The following is a 5,000-nucleotide window of genomic DNA, read 5'->3' on the forward strand; positions in this document are numbered from 1 at the left end:
TCATCGGCAAGTCCACTCAGCTCCACGTCCTCCTGTACCACATCACTCCATCTCTTCTCTAGCCCGTGCCGCGCCCGTTTAGCCCCCTCGATCCGGCCGAACAAAAGCTGTTTAGGCATGCGGTGGCTGGGCATGCGGGCTACATGACCCAGCCAACGCAGCCTTGCCTGCCGGAGGAGCTCACTGATGGGACTTTGCCCAGATCTTTCAAGGACTTGTGAGCTCCTCACACAATCCAGCCTGGTCAAACCCAGGATGGATCGTAGGCAGGCCAGCCTAAATGTTTCCAACCGGCGAAGATGCTCCACTAGGGGGGTCCACGTTTCGCAAGCGTAGAGAAGGGAGGGAATGACCGTGGCCGAGAAGACCTGAAGCTTCGTGCGGAGCGACAGACCAGGTAGCTTCCACACAGCGTTACGCAACCGATGAAAAGATAATGCCGCTCGACTGATTCGGAGTGAGACCTCTGCTGATAAACTGGAGCCGGTCATGAGCACACTGCCCAGGTATGGGAAACTCTCTACTCTCTCCACAACTGCCCCATCACCGATTGGGAGTTGTGGGGGCGGAGTGCCCGATGGTACAAAATACCCAGGCAGGTGCTTAGTTTTGGTGGGGCTGATGGTAAGGCCCCACCTCTTAGTGGCACACTCCAGCCTCAGCAGCAGCGTCTCCAACTCCTCTTCTGAATGAGCAGCTATTACCAAATCATCGGCATACATAACGTGGTTGACCAATAGGGAGCCATCCCTTGATCGCACCCGGGCGTCGATCAGCCTCCCATTATATCTGTACCAAATGGTAATTCCCCCGGTACAGCTATTGAAGGCTTCACGAACTACGCAGTCGAAATAGATGTTAAATAATGTGGGAGCCAGAGGACATCCCTGTCGCACCCCAAGGTGTACAGGGAAAGGCTCCGACTCCCGGCCACGTAGTTTTACCCGGGCCCGCTCACCATCATGAAGGTCCTAAATGATCGTGAGCAGAGGGTCAGGGACTCCGAAAGCACGAAGAACAACCCAGAGCCCAGTCCTACTGATGGTATCATAGGCCTTGACCAGGTCAATAAAGCAGAGATGTAGGTCTTTTTGGAATTCCCTACACCTCTGCTGTAGCAGACGGACAGAAAATATGGCATCTGTGCAGGACCGCCCTTTCCTGAAACCACATTGGGGCTCCGCAAGCCTCTCCTCAGCATGCCTAGCAAGGCGATGTTGAATAATCCTTGCCAGGACCTTACCCGGCACACTGAGGAGTGAGATGCCCCTGTAGTTGTTACAGTCTGTGCGGTCCCCCTTCTTAAAGAGGGGGACCACCAGGGCATCCTTCCAGTCCTGCGGAACCCGTCCAGTGGTCCAGACTGTTGTTATGATGTCATATAGGGCAGTCTGTGCACAAACGCCACCCTCACACAGACACACACACACACACAGACACACACACACACACAGACACACACACACAGACACACACACACACAGACACACACACACACACAGACACACACACAGACACAGACACACACAGACACACACACACACAGACACACTCACACACAGACACACTCACACAGACACACACACACACACAGACACACACACACACACAGACACACAGACACACACACAACAACAACAACAACCGCCATTCGCCACTAAGTGGCGGTGACGTCACCACGACGCTTGTGCCAGGCCATGTGCACCCTGAGGCCACGTGAAGTGTCGAACGCCCGCTGGCAGGAGGTCACGGGGCAGACCCAGGTGCCACGGGTCGACTGACCGAGATGACCGAGATGACTGGCTGATCCACCACCTGTGCCCCCTACTGTGCCAACTTGCTGTGCTTTAGCCACCCGGCGCTCCGCTCGTTGTTGTGAGCGTCGCTCCTCCGCCCTCCGTTGTTGTTGGAGGGCGACTGCCTCCAACTGCCCAGTAGCGTCCTTCACGAGCCTCCTCCACTGAGGCCGATCTTGACACCGCTGGTACCAGTCATCGGCAAGTCCACTCAGCTCCACGTCCTCCTGTACCACATCACTCCATCTCTTCTCTAGCCCGTGCCGCGCCCGTTTAACCCCCTCGATCCGGCCGAACAAAAGCTGTTTAGGCATGCGGTGGCTGGGCATGCGGGCTACATGACCCAGCCAACGCAGCCTTGCCTGCCGGAGGAGCTCACTGATGGGACTTTGCCCAGATCTTTCAAGGACTTGTGAGCTCCTCACACAATCCAGCCTGGTTAAACCCAGGATGGATCGTAGGCAGGCCAGCCTAAATGTTTCCAACCGGCGAAGATGCTCCACTAGGGGGGTCCACGTTTCGCAAGCGTAGAGAAGGGAGGGAATGACCGTGGCCGAGAAGACCTGAAGCTTCGTGCGGAGCGACAGACCAGGTAGCTTCCACACAGCGTTACGCAACCGATGAAAAGATATTGCCGCTCGACTGATTCGGAGTGAGACCTCTGCTGATAAACTGGAGCCGGTCATAAGCACACTGCCCAGGTATGGGAAACTCTCCACTCTCTCCACAACTGCCCCATCACCGATTGGGAGTTGTGGGGGTGGAGTGCCCGATGGTACAAAATACCCAGGCAGGTGCTTAGTTTTGGTGGGGCTGATGGTAAGGCCCCACCTCTTGGTGGCACACTCCAGTCTCAGCAGCAGCGTCTCCAACTCCTCTTCTGAATGAGCAGCTATTACCAAATCATCGGCATACATAACGTGGTTGACCAATAGGGAGCCATCCCTTGATCGCACCCGGGCGTCGATCAGCCTCCCATTATATCTGTACCAAATGGTAATTCCCCCGGTACAGCTTTTGAAGGCTTCACGAACTACGCAGTCGAAATAGATGTTAAATAATGTGGGAGCCAGAGGACATCCCTGTCGCACCCCAAGGTGTACAGGGAAAGGCTCCGACTCCCGGCCACGTAGTTTTACCCGGGCCCGCTCACCATCATGAAGGTCCTTAATGATCGTGAGCAGAGGGTCAGGGACTCCGAAAGCACGAAGAACAACCCAGAGCCCAGTCCTACTGATGGTATCATAGGCCTTGACCAGGTCAATAAAGCAGAGATGTAGGTCTTTTTGAAATTCCCTACACCTCTGCTGGAGCAGACGGACAGAAAATATGGCATCTGTGCAGGACCGCCCTTTCCTGAAACCGCATTGGGGCTCCGCAAGCCTCTCCTCAGCGTGCCTAGCAAGGCGATGTTGAATAATCCTTGCCAGGACCTTACCCGGCACACTGAGGAGTGAGATGCCCCTGTAGTTGTTACAGTCGGTACGGTCCCCCTTCTTAAAGAGGGGGACCACCAGGGCATCCTTCCAGTCCTGCGGAACCCGTCCAGTGGTCCAGACTGTTGTTATGATGTCATATAGGGCAGTCTGTGCACAAACGCCACCCTCCCTCAGCATTTCGCTTGGGAGATCATCTCTGCCCGGTGCCTTCCCTGGTCTCAGACTCCGGATCGCCCTCAGTACTTCCTCAACAGCTGGCACCTCAGCCAGCCACTCACAGGGGGTGACCTCTTCCAATATTTGAGGCACCGCAGCCTCAGCAGGGTTATCCCCACTTTGTGCCATGATGTTTTCCTGGCTGAGAGATTTTCCCTCCCCCAGGACCTCGCAGAAATGCTCAGCAAATCTGCAAACCTGTTCCTGGGGGTCGGAGATTGGATCACCGTTTTTTCCTCTAATGATGGTAATAGGTGTGGCGCTGCAGGTTACTTTTTTGATGGAATTAAATAGTGATTTGTGATCGCGGGCCACTGAGGCAGACTCCATCTCCTCAGCAACCCGCGACCACCACCCATCCTTACAGCGCCTTACGGCTCTCCGAACCTCCGAGCGAAGGCTGCGGTAAACCTCCTCATTCTCCGACGTGGGATGCTGTAGGCGATGAGAGTGGGCCTGTCGCTTTTTCTCAATTAACCTGAACACCTCCTCTGTCAGCCAGGGTTTCTGGGGAGGTCTGGACCGCGTACCCAAAGCAGCCATTGCAGCTGCATGAGTCACAGTCTTAAACCTCGCCCATTTACCCTCGACATCAGGTGGAGTGGGGGACGATGCCAACCCCAGCTGCAAGCAATGATGAAATTCTCGCTTGCAACTTTCATCAGCTAGCTGAGACCAGGCCACTTTTGGTTGGAATGGGGTCCTGGGTGTACACCCACCACCGGAGTGGAAGAATGGCAGGCGCATCTTACAGATGACTAGTCGATGGTCAGAGGTCAGATCAGCTCCACGGTAGGTCCTGGTGTCAAGGACATGGGCTCGCATCCGCTGGTCCGTCACTATGTAGTCCAGCAGATGTTCTTGCTTGGACCCGGCATGTATCCATGATGTTGTGTGGATGCGCCGATGCCGGAAGAGCGTGTTGGTAATTACAAGCCCATGGGCTGCACAAAAATCTAGCAGCCTTCTACCGTTATTATTGAGCTGATCTGGCCCATGCCTTCCAATCACTCCAGACCAGGTGCCAGCATCATGACCAACTCGGGCATTGAAGTCACCCAACAAGATGACTCTGTCCCGAGTGGCCACTTTAGCCAGCACCTGTGACAGGAGGTCATAGAAAGCGTCCGACTCATCGGCTTTGCCTGCATCCCTCCACGGATGTTCGTCTTCGGTGGGGGCATAAGTAACCACGACCACCACTCCTCGCCTCTGGTTGATGGGAAGGCGAGCCCAAAGTATCCTGGGGCTTACAGCTTCCCACACCTCACCGCCACGCTCCCACGCCCCCTTCATTCTTTTGTTCAGAAGAAGAGCCACACCCTGTTGTTTGGCATTCTCCTGCCCCGAGTAGAGGACTGTCCACCCCTCATGGTGGCAGGAGCCAGAACCGGTCCACCGGACCTCCTGAATGCCACAGAGATCCAGGCGGTACCGGTCCAGCTCCCGACAGAGGAGTGGCAGCCTCTCCTCCGCAGTGAGTGTTCGAACATTCCACGTGGCCATCCGCAATGGTTTTTCGTTGTTTCTGGAGGAGCCCCGAGGGTGA

The 5,000-nt window shown here is 55.5% G+C and overlaps 1 protein-coding gene across 4 annotated transcripts in view; it reads left to right on the forward strand.

The window, feature by feature from the left end:
- Positions 1 to 5,000, forward strand: part of LOC144741654 (uncharacterized) — a 30,147-nt gene that overhangs the window by 20,515 nt on the left and 4,632 nt on the right. The window lies entirely within an intron of this gene.

This window comes from Lampetra planeri, unplaced genomic scaffold (assembly GCF_965212315.1).
Source record: "Lampetra planeri unplaced genomic scaffold, kcLamPlan1.2.h2 scaffold_640, whole genome shotgun sequence".
NCBI lineage: Eukaryota > Metazoa > Chordata > Hyperoartia > Petromyzontiformes > Petromyzontidae > Lampetra > Lampetra planeri.